Genomic DNA, 19,187 nt, shown 5'->3' with positions numbered 1-19,187 from the left:
AATGATTAACTAACTTCAATATGATAAAGTAAAATCTCCAATGATTATTAAATTGCTTAAAAGGTGCTCACTCTTTTTTCTCAAATGAAATGCACTTATGTTAAGGATTTTACTTCATGTCTGTGTGACTTGTGGATGATGAATTTTGTATGCTAATTATCTAAAGTAATCATCCTTCACCATATACTCCCTTGCGCTATTAACATGTCTCTTGAGTATTTTCAATAAGTTTGGAAGGAAAAAGAGACAAATATAAAGGGAGGACACTCAAATGAAAAAGAAAGAACATCAAGGACAACAACATCTACTTGGACAATAAGGTTTTCACAACAATCAATGGTGTGGTTGTAAGCATTCTAAATCCTTTTTCATTATGAGGTTACCAGGCTTAAGTTATTTGTTGCAAAATTTATGAGCCTTGATCAAAATGTATAATGCTTCCCTCTTTATGTCCTTAAAAGTGAATGCATCGAAATCAATTCTTTCAATTACTTGATGCATATCTTTAGGGGGAGTCCATTCTTATATTTTGATTATGTTGAGACTATTGTCTTATCTTAGTAATTTCATATAGTCTCTTGCATGAGAATAATGTTTCTCATATAGTATGCTACTTCTCATCAATCAAACTTGTTAAAGTAATATCGCTTTTATCAAGGATTATTGCTTTCATTTTTAAAAGTAGCATGCTTATTGGATTCTCCTATTTTTAAGCTTGAAAGTTTAATGTCCTTGTTGCTCTCTTGATCGCATATTGGTTGATCATTAAACAACTTCGAGTATCACTTATGTTTCTTAGTGCCTCACGTAATTTCAATTTGATCTCAATTGGTAATTTTAATTGACATCTATCTTGATATGCACTAAGGAAAAAGGAGAATTCATGATTCATTTATGCAACTTGTGATCCATATGATATATGCTAACAATAACTTGAAAAAGATCACTAGTTGTATAACTCTCTCTTGTGCAAAGTATTTCCATATATTGTCATTGAGTATAGGTCTTAAGCAACTAAGACTAAGGACAAAGCACAGTGAAGAGAGCGCCTCTATGAGAAGGTACAAAAGGGGTAAAACCACTTCCTTTCATTTAAACTTGTACCCAAATCTTCCTCTTATATACACTCTTTGCATATCTTGTATAAAAGGAAGAGAACGCATGACCTTTGCATTTATCCCTGCTTCATACCTAGTTTAACCTCTTAAAATTTCACACATGCTTTATTGCATCTTTGCTAAAACTAGATGAAGTGGTTCTATTGTCAAAGAGCTTAAAGCTTAACCTTGTAACGAGGATAAGCTACCTTTGTTCCAAAGGTGGATGGCCCTTAAGTCTCTTTGAAATCTTTAAAGGAAAATGCTTAAAATGTTTGCAACATGCTTTCATAAGTGCATAAACTGTCTTGAGCATCACTCATATACTATGACCAATGCACTTCACTTTCTCTATGATATAGACTTGCTCTCATTAACCTAATTATGTGCCCTTGGCATTTAAGGCCAAAATGTGTATTCCTCTCAAGGCACATATTCAGGGGGAGAAATCTATATTGTATAGAACTATGATCATGCTTAATTGACATATCTCTTGATCATATCTCTTTCATTTTGGTACAAATGCATATATCTTATTATTCCCGTACCATGACTACGACTAATATGTTTCCAAGTATATTCTATGCTAAGTCGTAGATTGAAAGGGAAATGGAGTCTTCGGCGAAAGCAAAGGCGTCCACTCCGTATATCATACTTCGCCATCACTCCAAGCAACTCTCTATTCCTTGGGGGAGAAATGAGCATCAAAGAAAAGGGCTTCGTCTTTGGAGAGAGTAAGAGCCCAAAGCTAAAAGACCGGACTTCGCCTTTGGTATAATCTTAACTCATTTATTTATGACCAAAGGGGAAGATAGCACTTCAAAGGCTCTAATGATTCCGTTTTTGGCGATTCATGCCAACAAGGGGGAGAAATGAGCCCAAAGCAAAAGGACCGCACCACCACCACCAAATTCAAAAACTTAGTGCTTTCCAAAAGTATTTATCATTTGGTATCCTATTGTGTTCAAAAGGGGGAGAAAGTAGTATTTCAAAATTGATATATCAAAACCCTCTTGAACACTAAGAGGTGGATCTCTTTTAGGGGGAGTTTTGTTTAGTCAAAGGAAAAGCATTTGAAACAGGGGGAGAAAATTTCAAATCTTGAAAATGCTTTACAAACTCTTATTCATTTACCTTTGACTATTTGCATAAGATCTTTGAAATGGATTTACAAAAAGATTTTGCAAAAAAAAAAAAAACAAAACATGTGGTGCAAGCGTGGTCCAAAATACTAAAGTAAGAAAGCATCCATGCATATTTTATGAAATTGAATATTGGTTTAATTCCAAGTAATCTTTGCACCTATTCTATGCAAACTAGTTCAATTATTCTCTTATATATTTGCTTTGGTTTGTGTTGGCATCAATCACCAAAAAGGGGGAGATTGAAAGGGAAATAGGCTTTAAACCTTTTCCTAAATGATTTTGGTGATTGAATGTCCAACACAAACAATTGGACTAATTAGTTTGCTCTAGATCATATGTTCTACAGGTGCCTAAGATTCAACATAAAATCAATAAAAAGACCAAGTTTTGGATTCAATAAAGGAGCAAAGGGGCAACCGAGGGCACCCCTGGTCTGGCGCACCGGACTGTCCGGTGTGCCACCGGACAGTGCACAGTACCTGTCCGGTGCACCAGGGGACTCAGACTCAAACTCTTCGCCCTCGGGACTTCGCGGAAGCCGGCGCGCTATAATTCACCGGACTGTCCGGTGTGCACCGGACATGTCCGGTGCTCCAAGGAAGATCGGCCTCCGGAACTCGCCAGCCTCGGGTTCGCGCGGCAGCCGCTCCGCTAAAATTCACCGGACTGTCCGGTGTGCACCGGACTGTCCGGTGTGCCAGCGGAGCAACGGTCATCTGCGCCCAACGGTCGACTCTGACAGTAAACAGTGCAGAACAGTACACGCGGCAGAAGCCAGAGCAAAAGATCAGAGAGGCACCGGACTGTCCGGTGCGCACCGGACTGTCCGGTGCCACATGAGGACAAAAGCCTCCAACGGTCGACCAGCTCCAACTACAACGGATAGGATGACGTGGCTGGGGCACCGGACATGTCCGGTGTGCACCGGACTGTCCGGTGCGCCCATCGCCAGCAGACTTCATCAACGGCTAGTTTTTGGATGGTGGCTATAAATACCACCCCAACCGGCCACTTCAAGGTGTGGGAGTCCAAGCAACATTCCAAGTCATCTAGTTGACATACTCAAGCCCTCCCAACCACATATATTCATTGATCCATCCTATACACAAGATTTAGTCCACTACAACCAACACAAGTGCCACAAAAGAGAGAGCAAGCAATTGAGAGCTACTCAATTGAGTTTAGCCCTAGCGCCTTGTGAGATTCATTGAGAGATAGTGTGTTCTACATCTTTGTGTTCATTTGCGCGTGGAGTTTTCGACTCCCATTCGAACTTCCTCCAAAGTGTTGGAGCCTTGTAAAAGCTAACAAGAGACACCAAAGATTGTGGTGGTCCTTGTGGGATCGAGAGTGATCCTTGAGAAGAAGAAGAGCTCGCTGATCCTTGTGTGATCGGGAGAGAGGGAAAGGGTTGAAAAAGACCCGTCCTTAAGTGGACTCCTCAACGGGGACTAGGCCTTCGAGGGCCGAACCTCGGTAAAACAAATCACCCGTGTCCATTGTGTTTATTGCTTGTGATTTGTTTGCTTTCCCTTGCTCTAAGTTTTCTTGCACCATTATTTGCTAATTGCTTCAAGTTAAATTTCCATTTAGTGAAGCAACACGTTGCAAGAAAGAACTTGTTCTAGTGCTCTTCTCATCTAAGGGTTCTTGCCTTGTTATTCTATAACTTATTAGTTGTATTGATTTATCTCTCCCGCATTATTTAGCAATACTCCTTTCAAGCAAGAACTTAGTTTCTATTCTCTGATATTTGTATATCTTGTTCTAACCACTAATCAAGGGATCTAGTTGGGGGATAAAGTTTTAATTTTCAGGTTCCGCCTATTCACCCCCCCTCTAGGCGACTTTCAGACAGCCGACGAGGTGCCGCCTCCTGCTTGGCCATGGTTGCCCCGCCTCCTCCTCCGTCGGTGGGGGAGGTGACGAGACAAACCTGGATGCTGTTCTTCCGCCATGTGGGGAAGACGTCGTTGATTCCACCGCCGGTGGGCGGGCTGACGACCGCCATTGTCGCTGTCGCGCGGCGGAGGAAGGAGTATCATGTCGTAGCTGTCGTCGAGGGACATGAACTCAAGACTCCCAAAACGGAGCATCGTCCCGGGTTGTAAAGGTTCCTGGAGACTACCCATCTGGAGCTTGACGGGAAGCTGTTCGTCAACACGCAGCAGGCCCCTACCTGGCGCGCCAACTATCGGCGTTTCGACCCCGGGGGGTCCCTGGACCGACGAGTAAATTGTCGCTGCGTGTCCCAGCCCAGATGGGTCGGCGCGAGACGGGACACAAAGGGGGGAGAACAGTAAAGGGGAACCCGCGGCCTTCGTGTTGTCCTGCGCCCAGGGCGGATGGATGCGCTTGCAGTAGGGGGTTACAAGCGTTCGCGTGGGAGAGAGAGAGAGCGAGAGCCTTATGTGTCGGCCCGTTCTCCTGTGCGGCCAACCCTCTCGTATGAGAGCCCTGGACCTTCCTTTTATAGGCGTAAGGAGAGGGTCCAGGTGTACAATGGGGGGTGTAGCAGTGTGCTAACGTGTCTAGCAGAGAGGAGCTAGAGCCCTAAGTTCATGCTGTCGTGGCAGTCGGAGAGGTTTTGGCACCCTGTTCATGTGATGTCGTGGCCGTCAGAGGAGAGCTAGAGCCCTGCGGAAGGACAGCTGTCGGGGCTGTCGAATCCTTGCTGACGTCTCCTTGCTTCCATAAGGGGCTGAGAGTCGCCGTCGTCATGGAGCACGCGGGGCACCATCATTATTTGTTTGCCGGGGCGAGCCAGATGGGACGTCGGTCTTGTTCCCCGTAGCCTGAGCTAACTAGGGGTAGGGTAATGATGCCCCCCTGTGACGTGGTCGGTCCGAGCCCTAGGTTGGGCGAGGCGAAGGCTCCTCCGAGGTTGAGGTCGAGTCCGTCTTCCGAGGTTCGTCGTCTTCTAAGTCGTGGTTGAGTCCGAGCCCTGGGGTCGGGCGAGGCGAAGTCCATCTTCCGAGGCCGAGATGGGGGCCGAACCCTGGGGTCGGGCGAGGTAGAGCTTCCTATGTCGCCCGAGGCTGGACTTAGCCGCTGTCGACCTCACACTGGCGAGTGGCACGACAGTCGGAGCATGGCAGGCGACGCTGTATTCCTGTCAGGTCGGTCAGTGGAGCGGCGAAGTGACTGCGGTCACTTCGGCTCTGTCGACTGAAGAGCGCGCGTCGGGATAAGGTGTCAGGCGCTCCTTGCATTAAATGCTCCTGCGATACGGTCGGTTGGCGTGGCGATCTGGCCATGGTTGCTTCTCTGCGAAGACTGGGCCTCGGGCGAGCCGAAGGCGTGTCCGTTGCTTGAGGGGGCCCTCGGGCAAGACGTGAATCCTCCGGGGTCGGCTGCCTTTGCCCGAGGCTGGGCTCGGGCGAGGCGAGATCGTGTCCCTTGAGTGGACCGAGCCTTGGCCTTAATCGCGCCCATCAGGCCTTTGCAGCTTTGTGCTGATGGGGGTTACCAGCTGAGATTAGGAGTCTTGGGGGTACCCCTAATTATGGTCCTCGACACCCGTGTCTCTTGTGTTTATTGTTTGCGATTTGTTTGTTCTCTCCCTCTCTAAGTTCTCTTGCACTATTTGTTGCTAATATTATTTTGTGTTGCTTCGAGTTAAATTCTCATTTAAAGAAGCAACACCTTGCAAGAAAGAACTTGTGTTATCACTCCTTCTTTATCTAAGTCCTCTTGCTCTATACTCCATAAACTTATTAGTTGTATTAATTTGCTAATTCCGCATTCTTTGGAAGCAACACTCTTTATAAGCAAAGGACTTAGTTTTACACTCCGATAATTGTGCATCTTGTTCTAACACTAATCAAAGGGATCTAGTTTGGATTTAGAATTATAATTTTTAGGTTTCGCCTATTCACCCCCCTCTAGGCGACTTTCAGTCGGTCATCATGATGTTTTTGTGTGGATGATGGGAGACAACTTGCTTTCCAGCTTGACATGCGCTACAAACCCTGTCTTTCTCAAAATGAACATCGATTAGTCCCAAAATGTGTTCTCCCTTTAGAAGCTTGTGAAGATTCTTCGTCCCAACATGGGCTAGTCGGCGATATCAGAGCCAACCCATATTAGTCTTAGCAATTAAGCAAGTATCGAGTTCTGCTCTATCAAAATCAACTAAGTATAGCTGACCCTCTAATACTCCCTTAAATGCTACTGAATCATCACTCCTTTTAAAGACAGTAACACCTATATCCGTAAAAAGACAGTTGTAGCCCATTTTACATAATTGAGAAACAGAAAGTAAGTTGTAATCTAAATAGTCTACAAGAAAAACATTGGAAATAGAATGGTCAGGTGATATAGCAATTTTACCAAGTCCTTTGACCAAACCTTGATTTCCATCCTCGAATGTGATAGCTCTTTGGGGATCATCGTTTTTCTCGTAGGAGGAGAACATCTTTTTCTCCCCTGTCATGTGGTTTGTGCATCCGCTATCAATGATCCAACTTGAGCCCCCGGATGCATAAACCTATAAAACAAGTTTAGGCCTTGTTCTTAGGTACCCAAAATGTCTTGGGTCCTTTCACATTAGAAACAAGCACCTTGGGTACCCAAACACAAGTCTTTGAACCCTTGTGTTTGCCCCCTACTTATTTGGCAACTACTTTGCCTGATTTGTTAGTGAGCACATAAGAAGCATCAAAAGTCTTAAATGAAATATTAGATTCATTTGATGCAATAGGAGTTTTGTTTTTAGGCATTTTAACATGAGTAGAATGCCTAGAGCTAGATGCCTCATACATAAATGCATGATGGGAAACAAAATGAGACTTCTTAGCATGAATTCTCCTAATCTTATGCTCAGGATAACCAGCAGGATATAAAATATAACCCTCGTTATCCTGTGCCATGGGTGCCTTGCCCTTAACAAAATTGGACAATCTTTTAGGGGCATTAAGCTTGACATTGTCTCCCCGTTGGAAACCAATTCCATCCTTAATGCCAGGACGTCTCCCATTATAGAGCATGCTTCTAGCAAATTTAAAATTTTCGTTTTCTATCTCATGCTCATTAATTTTAGCAGTTAGTTGAGCTATGTGATCATTTTGTTGTTTAATTAAAGCTAAGTGATCATGAATAGCATCAATATTAATATCTCTACATCTAGTACAAATAGAAACATGATCAACACTAGATGTAGAAAGTTTGCATGATTTTAGTTCATCAATCTTAGCATGCAAAATGGCGTTCTCATTTCTAAGATTGGAAATAGAGATATTGCAAACATTTAAATCTTTAGCCTTAGAAATTAATTTGTCATTTTCAATTTTAAGGCTAGCAAGTGATTCGTTTAATTTATCAATCTTAGCAATTAAACTAGCATTATCATTCTTAAGATTGACAAGAGAATCATCACAAACATTTAACTTCTCAACCTTAGCAAGTAATTTGGCGTTCTCAGTTCTAAGGTTAGAGACAGTGTCATGGCAAATGCTAAGCTCTTTAGACAAGTTTTCATTTTCTCTACTTCCTGAGCATAAGCATTTTTAACTTTAACATGTTTTTTGTTTTCCTTAATAAGGAATTCCTCTTGGCTATCCAAGAGTTCATCCTTCTCATGAATGGCACCTATCAATTCATTCAAATTTTCCTTTTGTTGCATGTTTAAGTTGGCAAAAAGAGCAAGCAAATCATCTTCATCATCACTAGAGCTACCCTCATCACTAGATGTCGTATATTTAGTGGAGGCTCTAGATTTTACCTTCTTCTTTTTGCCGTCCTTTGCCATGAGGCACTTGTGTTCGACGTTGGGAAAGAGGAGGCCTTTGTTGACGGCGTCCTCGTCGTCAGAGGAGTCAGTGGAGCTCTCATTGGAGTCTCATTCCCGACACACGTGGGCATCGTGCCCTTCTTCCTGTAGTACTTCTTCTTTTCCTTCCTCCTTCCCTTCTTATTGTCGCCCCTGTCACTATCACTTGATAATGGACATTTAGCAATAAAATGACCGGACTTACCACACTTGTAGCACACTTTCTTGGAGCGGGGTTTATAATCATCTCCCCTCCTTTGCTTGAGGATTTGGCAGAAGCTCTTGATGATGAGCGCCATTTCCTCGTTGTCGAGCTTGGAGGCGTCGATGGGGAGCCTACTTGACGTAGACTCTTATTTCTTCTCCTCTGTTGCTTTGAATGCGACGGGTTGCACCTCGGGTGTGGAGGTGCCGCCTTGCTTGACGATTTGTTTGGAGCCTTTGATCATCAACTCAAAGCTCACAAACTTTCCTATAACCTCCTTGGGAGACATTAGCTTATATCTAGGATCACCACGAATTAATTGAACTTGTGTAGGATTACAAAAAACAAGTGATCTTAGAATAACCTTGACCATTTCATGGTCATTCCACTTGGTGCTCTCGAGGTTGCGCACTTGGTTGACCAAGGTCTTGAGCCAGTTGTACATGGCTTGTGGCTCATCTCCTTGGTTGAGGATGAATCGACCGAGCTCCCCCTCGATCGTCTCCCGCTTGGTGATCTTGATCACCTCATCCCCTTCATGCGCGGTCTTTAGCACATCCCAAATCTCCTTGGCGCTCTTCAACCCTTGCACCTTATTATACTCCTCTCAACATAGAGAGGCGAGGAGTATAGTAGTGGCTTGGGAATCAAAGTGTCGGATTTGGGCGACCTCGTCTGAATCATATCCTTCATCCCCCATGGATGGTACCTACGCTCCAAACTCAACAATGTCCCAAATGCTAGCGTGGAGTGAGGTTAGATGATGCCTCATTTTATCACTCCACATAGAATAATCTTCACCGTAAAAAACCGGTGGTTTGCCTAATGGGACAGAAAATAAAGGAGTGCGTTTGGAAATGCGGGGATAGCGTAAGGGGATCTTATTAAACTTCTTGCGCTCATGGCGCTTAGAAGTGACAGACAATGCGTCGGAGCCGGAGGTGGAGGGCGATGAAGAATTGGTCTCGTAGTAGACCACTTTCTTCATTTTCTTCTTCTTGTCGCCACTCCGGGGCGACTGAAAGTTCCCTTTGCCCGGGAACAGGATCTGGATGTCGCCTAGAGGGGGGGGGGGTGAATAGGCGAATAAAAACTATCACTTTAAAACTTAAATTCTTACTCTACTCGAAGGCTGGATCGCAGTGGAATGGAAAACCCTTCGAGTAGGTTGCAGCGGAATAGAAGACCCTGTCTTAAAATGCCCTGCACTTCAAATATAACTTGTACCACAAATAAGTATTGAAGTGCAGATATAAATAGTAAGTAAGACAGAGAGTCAGCACACAATACAGAGCGAAGCACACAGACGCAGGAATTTATCCCGAGGTTCGGCCAAGCCTGAAATGCTTGCCTAGTCCTCGTTGGAGTTAGCCACACCTGGGCTTGGAGTCTATTTCAACTCCTTCCTCCGTTTGCTCAGATCTGTCAGTATGACAGATAGAGCCTTCCACTATGTTGAGTTGGGTTACAACAAAGCCGCGGCTGCTTACAATCTTCTTGACAGCACTCCGGCGGAGTAACAATGCGCTCAAGACTTTGCTCTAGCTCTTTGCAGCACCTCTCCACTCTCTAAAGGCTTATAACTTTGCCTTCACACAAACTAGAGAGATTTACACAAGAGGGAGAGAGAGAATCGATCCGAGTGATGTATACAATTGTTGGCTGCACTTATGTTCTTGTTTGAGGCGCCTAGGGGTCCCTTTTATAGCCCCAAATGGCCTAGGAGCCGTTAGAGCTTCATTTGGAAGCTCCCAGCCTTCCCTGGTTGCGGGTGCACCGGACTGTCCGGTGGCGCACCGGACAGTGAACAGTAACGGATCTGATTGACAGTTTCCTTCTCTAGAACAGCTAGCCGTTGGTGCACCGGACAGGTTACTATTCACTGTCCTGTGCACCGGACACAGTTACTATTCACTGTCCTGTGCACCGGACAGAGTTACTATTCACTGTCCTGTGCACCGGACAGCTACTATTCACTGTCCTGTGCACCAGCCAACAGCACACTAAGTGCTTTTTCCTCCGTTCTTTCTCCGTTTGACTTCAACTTTTGGGAGGATTTTCCTGAGACTTAAACAAACACATTTAGAGTATAATCCAATTGATTTAGTCCTAGAAACTTACATCTTTCTTGTTCTTCTCCTAGCTTTTCTGTTTCTCCTCCAGCAGAGCTCAGAATGGTACTTTCTCTACAGAAAGAGTTAGAGAGCAAACCAAAGCACCAAACTTGTAGTAAGAGGTGTATGCAAAATGGTTGAACACTCAAACCTTACATACTTAACCTTTTCCATCGTTTTACCCAATTTGGCTTGTTTGAGGTCGATGTTGGACTCTAAACCATCAAGTCAACTTGACTTGATCTAGATTGACATATCTGAGCCCCAACCCCCGTTCACTTCTCGAGCTTGATCTTGAGCCTTATGACTTACACCACATAATTGTAGATGTTACCTCATTGGTTGTAAGTCATGTTCTTATGTAGTGATCCTTGATGCACCATAACTCTTCTTAACTCGATCAACCTTGACTTTGCAAGTCTTCTTCTTCACCCCTGGCTTTGGGTTCCTGGTCTCCTTGACCTTCTCCCGTGCACTCGGTACCTCGAACCTCTTCTTGCCTCCATCCTTGGCTTGATCGATTGTCTCTGAGTTACGCACACCGAGTCTCACTTAAGCAATGTCCATCTTACTTGTGATGTCCATTATCTATAGATAATTCAGTCTTTGGACCATCACACTTGTTCACTTGTGTTGAACCCTGTTAGCTTTGCATTAAGCACCTGTTCAACACTTAGCACACTTGTTAGTCCTTTAATTGGGTTGTCATCCAAACCACCAAAACCCAGAAGAGAGCTTTCAATCTCCCCCTTTTTGGTAATTGATGGCAACACAATTAAAGCTTACACAACAATAAGATTTAAAGCACAAATTTTGAATTCTAAGTTTATAGAATGCTCCCCCTAAATATGTGCTTACATTAAAGTCTTAACTTTGGCCTTAAATGCCAACATGCACATACTTAGGCTAATTCGAAGCATTGCTACACCTTAGCACCTGTGGGATGCATTGTGTGAAGAATCAAACCGTGATGCGTATAACACACAAATGCACAGAATCAGAGTTAAACACCAATTAAATAAATATACCTGTTGGTGACTTGTTCTCAAATGCTAAGAGTTAAGAACAAGGCAACATGAAAAGTGTTAAGTGTTAAAGTCCTTCGTCCTTCGAAGCATTATGTCCCTTCGGGAAATAATGAGTTTCGGACGAAGGTCATAAGAGACATACCTTCGTAAATATAATGGGTAAAAACGAAAGACTCATATAAAGCATGAAATATAATATAAGCATCATCATGGAATCATTTCTATTTTATTAACATGGGAAAATAGAAATGATTTCAAATTACAAATGTACCTTCGGTCCTGAGAGAAGGTAAAAAAGTACAGGCGTGACGCAAAGGTAAATGAAAGGTCAGCGTGAACAGTACGGGAGTACTGTTCATCTATTTATAGACGCGGGACGCAGCCCACGTAAAATTACATCCATGTCCATTACATTTGTTAACGGTTTATGGAAATCTATTGAGGACCCCGAAGTCTTTTCATCTTAAGGTCGGTTCCCCCTTGTGCCATCGCGCCGAAGCTTCCCTGCGTACAGCTTCGGCTGCCCCCGACCTTCGTCTGGCTCAGCCTTCGTCCTGGTCGTGCTCCATATCCATGATTCTGAATCCGAAAATACCTGTTCATATAATTCACTTGGAAAACATTGTCAAATCATGTTTTTGAGGACCTTCGGAGGACGAAGGCCCCCAACAGTAGCCCCTCGCAATATTAATTTGTAAATAATAAATTCAGATTGCGATATGGACGAAGGCCTTGAGCCGAAGGTCCGAAAAAACACCTTCCCTTTGCTAGAATAGCAACATTCACTGACAAGCGGGGCCTTTTAACTTTCAACGCCCTAGGCGTATAAATAAGAACACATCGTGAATTCATTTGGTACACACGCTTGCCTTTTGCTTCGGCCCACTAAAATTTTTAGCTCTTGTTCATTAAGATTTGCTGGTCTTTTTGATTTCGAAGCTTCGGCCTCGGGAACAATTTTTAGTGTTTCCGAAGATGTCTGAAGACAAGAAGATCCCTGCTGAGACGAAGCTGAGTCTCGAGGAGGAGAAGAATCTGGGATTCCTGATAGCGATGGCAGAGACTAATACAGAGAAAATCACGAAGGAGATTCTCGAAGGTTTGTCCGAAGATACTGATGACAGCGACAGCTATGATGTGGAAAGTAGTGGGGAAGAGGCCGAAGATCGACCGTGGCGACCAAGTCACTCAGTTTTTGGGAAAACAACCATCAAGCAGAGTCACATTGATAATATGAGGGGGCGATACTTCCGAGACATATCTATTGTGAGAGCTGATGCCGGGGAAAAGACTTCTCCCACCCCTGAAGAGGATGAAGTTGTAATTTTCCGAAGTCTCCTCAAAGCTGGGCTTCGATTCCCCCTGAGCAATTTTGTTGTTGAGGTACTGAAAACATTCCAAATCTACCTTCATCAACTCACTCCCGAAGCTATTATAAGAATGGGGATTTTTGTCTGGGCTGCGAGAAGCCAAGGTTTGGAACCAAACGCCAAAAGCTTCTGCAACATACACGAGTTATTGTACGAGACGAAGCCCTGGGGAAAGGAGCAATACCACAACAACTTTGGGTGCTACAGCTTCGGCGCCCGCTCCGGGTCAAGCTACCCTGTGCCAACCTTTCGGAAGAGGTGGCCCGGAGCCTGGATGTCTGAATGGTTTTATGTGAAAAATGATCTAACAGCGCAAAATAATGTCCAAAGTATCATTATGTACCCAATTTGGCAACGCTTCGGACTCCGAAGGCCGAAGGTTGAAATGGATGAGGCAGCCGAAGAATGCCAAAGAGCCTTCAGCGCAGTCTGCTCCTTCATTGGGACAAGGGACTTGGTTCAGGAGCACATTGCCTTCAGGATATGGCCACTTGCAGAAAAGTGGGAAATGCCGGAAGAAACCATCAAAGAGTCCGACGAAGGCGGACTAGTCAGATTAAAATACACATTCAAATATGCAGATAAATTTATTGAACCTGATGATGACTGGCTGAGAAGCATTGAAATATTAAGTGATGAATTACTTGGGGCATTCTCGAAGGCTGAAAATACTGCACTATCAGCAGCCTTCGGAGGCCGAAAAAAGAAGAGACTGAACCGAGTGTTTGATGCAATCGGGTTCTTCTACCCTGATTATTGTTATCCCATCCGAAGGCAAAAAAGGAAAAACATAACCTCTGAAAAAGAAGAAGCTGGAACCGCTCCTAGCGAGCCAGAACAAAAAGGAAAAAGGTTGAAAGTCTTCACACACCGACCACGCCATATTGAACCAGCTTCGGTGCCGGAGTTTACCGGGAAAACTTCTTCAGCCACCGAAGCTGAGAAACTAATCGAGCCGGCCTTGTTGCCAGAGATCGCAGAAACGGCCGAAGTGCCACCAAAGATAGAATCAGAACAATCAAACATTTTGTTGTCAGAAACAAAAGAGAAAACCGAAGCGCCGCTCACAGAAAAAATTGAGAAAGTAGGAGAAGCAACTGAGGGCTTCAAAACATCAGAAGTTTTGAGTCCTACAGCAATCATTGGGACAGCAAAAAATGAAAAAGTGCCAGCTGCAACTCCGAAGAGAAAGAGAATGGCTAATGTGCTAGACGTATTGGAAACGATCAAATCTTCGAGCACACCTCCGAAGAAAGCCGCTGTTATTCCTGAAACAAAAGCTGAGATCTCTGGTTCTACAGCTCCAGAGCAAGAGATTGAAGCCGAAGCTGGACCCTCAGAGTCCGCAAAAACTTTGAAAAGTGAGGCAGAGAAAATAACAAAGCTAACTATTGAAGAATCTAGTGTTGCTGCCCCCGAAGCATCCCCCAAAATTCGTGATTATATTTTTCGTCATGCTTCGGGGAAAAAATTATCAGAAAAAGAAGAACAAGAGGCCCAGCATTATGCCCAAAAACTGAAATATCCGAAGGGGGCGTTAATATTTAATGGCAGTGGAGAAGAAGACTTCTTGTACTGTCTTCCTGACAACAAGGAAATTTCTGTCTGTCGGGAGATAGGCAGAAGCTTCGGATTCCCAACTTTAGAAGACGGACTTTCGGTGCTATCAAAAAACGATCTGGCTGACAGCCTAGCTTATAACAGTTTAAAGGTATGATAAATGAAATCCTTGTATTTTTCCGTTCATTTAAACCCTCTGACACACACACATATTCCTTTTTGCAGGGCTTGATTCTTAGCAATGCTCTCAGAGCCCAGAAAGATACTGAAGACGAAGGGTGTACTATAGCCCTGAGCAACCTTCGTTCCGAAGTAATTGAACTGAGGAACGAAGGTCTCGAAAAAGACAAAATATTATACTCATTGATAGATAAAATAAAGGAGGACGAAGCTGCTTTCAAAAGTCAGGCTGAAGCTCAGAAACGCGAAATTGAAGACCTTCGGAAACAACTGGCCAGAGCCACAGAGGAACGTATACTTGAAGAAACAAAGCGTGAACTCAGCGATCAATGGGCAGATCACCTAGAAGTGACTGTTGAAGAGCTTCGTTCATCCAAAAAGAGATGCTACAATAAATCTATAGACTGTGTTAAAAAATTAAAGGCTAGCTTCGCCAAGGTCGGCGCATTCTCAAGTGAAGAAAATTTTCTAAGGGGCAATCCCGAAAGTGTCATTGAATGGATTGACCACGAAGCTGAAGTCTTCGAAGAAATTTTAAATAGCCGAGGAGATATATGTGCCTTCTCTGGCGCCAGAGGGATTGCCACTATTTTAGAGAAGAAGGGCTGTGAACATGTGAAAATTTTAGCACAGTCCGAAGCCACCTTGTCGACTGAAGATATAAAAGGTCCTTCAGCCGAAGCTAGCGCGGTTGGGGGAAAATTTTTTACCGACATCTGGGACAACGGTGGCCGAGAAATGGCAAGAGAAATTATTCAGAGAAGTGAAAAGGGCATCCATGATGCTAGAGAAGTGGCTAAGACTGCTGAAAAGAGCACAGAGCCCGAAGGTCAATTAGGTACTAAATAATAGCTTCTACCGTGTTGTGATCTTTAGGCTTTTAAGACCTGTTTGCGATTTGTAATAGTAATGTAGTCGTGTCCTGCTTCAGATCCGAGTAAAGCGCCTTCGGGCCCTCAGCCGAAGGGGGACGACGAAATTAAAAAGATGGCCGAAGATATTATGGACGAAGTCGTCAATCGGCTTCTGAATGAAGCTGCAGGAGTCGTTTTGAGAGAGGATTAAACATTTTTGTAAAAAACTTCGGAAATGTAATATAATGTAACATTTTTGTAACCCCGAATGTAATATATCTATTTTTGCTATTCAATTCTTTACGATGCATGAAACTTTACACACGTACCGTTTTTGAGTTTGGCGAAAAAAACACCTTCCCTTCTTTTCATGCTTCGTGAAGAATATCCAAACTTCGTGAAAAAATTCTCCGAAGCTATACTTCCGAAGATGAAGATTGATTCTCCGAAGCTTTTACTCTTGCAAATCATACTTGCAAATCATACTTCCGAAGATCAATATCGTGTCCCCTTCTTGGGACCACGATTTTCACTCTTGCAAATCATACTTCCGAAGATCAATATCGTGTCCCCTTCTTGGGACCACGATTTTCACTCTTGCAAATCATACTTCCGAAGATCAATATCGTGTCCCCTTCTTGGGACCACGATTTTCACTCTTGCAAATCATACTTCCGAAGATCAATATCGTGTCCCCTTCTTGGGCCATATGCAACATGATGTATGATGCTTATGCTATGCAAAATGATGTAATGATGTTATGCTACGTAGATGACATTTGTTCCGAAAGATACACACATATCCCCACACAATATTTTTGTATCAGCACTGATTCTTCGCTGTAAGCTCTGCATTCCCTTAGGAACGTCTTTGGAGCTTCTTCGCCTCTTACTTAGGCGGTATAAGCTCTGCATTCCCTTAGGAACGTCTTTGGAGCTTCTTCGCCTTTTACTTAGGCGGTATAAGCTCTGCATTCCCTTAGGAACGTCTTTGGAGCTTCTTCGCCTTTTACTTAGGCGGTATCAGCGTTGACTTTTCGCTGTATGCTCTGCATTCCTTTTGGAACGACTTTGGAGCAGAAAACTTACGCTGCGCTCCCTTCGGAACGACTTTTTGTAACTTCGCCAGACTTACTCTGCGTTCCTTAGAACGACTTTTCGTTGCTTCGAAGGATTTTCAATAGTCCGAAGGTCCTTTTTATTGTCGCAAACCTGTGAAGAAAACATATTTTTCTTGTAGGAATCAACGAAACTAATTACATGAAAACAATGTCCTTTATTACGGAGAATAAAACTGAATGAAAAAGATTGCTATTAAGGTAGGATATTTGTCAATAGATGTGCTTTGATTCTGGCACGGTGCTGTTGACCGTGCGAGCTTCGGACTGTTCTCTGAAGTCCCTTTGATGTGGAGCATATTGGCTCCCTTCTGGCTGCTGACCTTGTTGCAACGGAGGTGGAGGCGGAGGCTGTTGCCAGGAGGCTGAAGGCTGTCTTGCCGAAGCAGCAGAGACTACAGGATGATTGCCCACATATTCTGGGATGTAGGGCGAATGATACGAAGCTGTATGCATGACCTGCTTCGGCTGGGCTTGTTGTGCTGCTGCTTCAGCTATTTCCTTTTGCTTCTGTATAGTAACATGGCACATCCTGGTAGTATGGCCTTTGTTCTCCCCACAGAATAAGCAAAAGATTCTTCTTGGTTGATCGCCAAATCTTCCTCCGAAGCCCCTGGCGCCTCTGCCTCTTGGAGCTGGTGGTCGGAAGGAGCTTTGCTGTTGCCCCGAAGCCTGTGAGGAGTACTGTGGCCTTTGCTGCTGGCTCCCTTTATCATCATTTTGATTGGAGTTATGAATTGATCTGACATGCCTCGGATAGAATCTTCCTCCGAAGCCCCTGGTCATCTCAGAAAATCTGAAGGCCTCCTCCCTTCTTTGGCGAAAATCATTGTCAGCTCGAATATATTCATCCATCTTCTGGAGCAACTTCTCCAGCGTTTGAGGAGGCTTCCTGGCGAAGTACTGAGCTGACGGACCTGGCCGAAGCCCCTTGATCATGGCCTCAATGACAATTTCATTGGGCACCGTTGGTGCCTGTGCCCTCAAACGCAAAAACCTTCGGACATATGCCTGAAGGTATTCTTCGGGGTCCTGAGTGCACTGGAACAGAGCCTGAGCAGTGACCGGCTTCGTCTGAAATCCTTGAAAGCTGGTTAACAACAAGTCCTTCAGCTTCTGCCATGAAGTGATCGTTCCTGGTCGAAGGGAGGAATACCAGGTTTGAGCAACACTTCTGACAGCCATAACGAAAGATTTGGCCATGACTGAAGCATTGCCACCGTACGAAGACACTGTTGCTTCGTAGCTCATCAAAAACTGCTTCGGATCAGAATGGCCATCAAATACGGGGAGCTGAGGCGGCTTGTATGACGGAGGCCAAGGCGTAGCCTGCAACTCAGCGGACAAGGGAGAAGCATCATCAAAAACAAAATTCCCATGATGGAAATTGTCATACCAGTCATCTTCGTTGTGAAAGCCCTCCTGATGAAGGTCTTGATGCTGAGGCCTTCAGAGTTGCTCATCCTGAGCAAGATGACGAACTTCTTCAGAGGCTTCATCTATCTGCCTCTGCAGTTCAGCTAGCCTGGCCATCTTCTCCTTCCTGCGTTGAACCTGTTGCTGAAGGATTTCCAGATTCTGAATTTCCTGATCTAGATCATCCTCCGGATGTGTTGGACTGGTAGCCTTCCTCTTCTGGCTTCGTGCCTCTCTGAGAGAAAGGACATCTTGATTGGGGTCCAGCGGCTGCAGCGTGCCAGCCCCTGGTGCTGGAGCCTTCTTCGGCGGCATGACGAAGCTGATGCTTGCCGAAGGTGCCGAAAAACTCAAGAAGTGGAAGTGAGTTCACCGGAGGTGGGCGCCAATGTTGGTGACTTGTTCTCAAATGCTAAGAGTTAAGAACAAGGCAACATGAAAAGTGTTAAGTGTTAAAGTCCTTCGTCCTTCGAAGCATTATGTCCCTTCGGGAAATAATGAGTTTCGGACGAAGGTCATAAGAGACATACCTTCGTAAATATAATGGGTAAAAACGAAAGACTCATATAAAGCATGAAATATAATATAAGCATCATCATGGAATCATTTCTATTTTATTAACATGGGAAAATAGAAATGATTTCAAATTACAAATGTACCTTCGGTCCTGAGAGAAGGTAAAAAAGTACAGGCGTGACGCAAAGGTAAATGAAAGGTCAGCGTGAACAGTACGGGAGTACTGTTCATCTATTTATAGACGCGGGACGCAGCCCACGTAAAATTACATCCATGTCCATTACATTTGTTAACGGTTTATGGAAATCTATTGAGGACCCCGAAGTCTTTTCATCTTAAGGTCGGTTCCCCCTTGTGCCATCGCGCCGAAGCTTCCCTGCGTACAGCTTCGGCTGCCCCCGACCTTCGTCTGGCTCAGCCTTCGTCCTGGTCGTGCTCCATATCCATGATTCTGAATCCGAAAATACCTGTTCATATAATTCACTTGGAAAACATTGTCAAATCATGTTTTTGAGGACCTTCGGAGGACGAAGGCCCCCAACAATACCATAGGAATATCAACCTACCACTATTCACCATTAAGATACCGATTTAAAGTGCCAGAACCACATGAATATCTATCATAGGATAAACACAGTAGATACCAATTGATTCATATCAACGGAAGCACTAATTTTGCATTATCACCATATAATACAACAAGAAGCATATGATAAGTATTATCAACAAACTAACACATTTTTCTTTAAGATCAAAGGAACTCAAGAAAACCCCTTTGAGTCCTTTAGCACACAAAAAATTAATCTTCACCCTTA

This window comes from Zea mays, chromosome 7, assembly GCF_902167145.1.
Source record: "Zea mays cultivar B73 chromosome 7, Zm-B73-REFERENCE-NAM-5.0, whole genome shotgun sequence".
NCBI classification, from domain to species: domain Eukaryota; kingdom Viridiplantae; phylum Streptophyta; class Magnoliopsida; order Poales; family Poaceae; genus Zea; species Zea mays.
Note: the sequence above shows the minus strand (reverse complement) of the source record.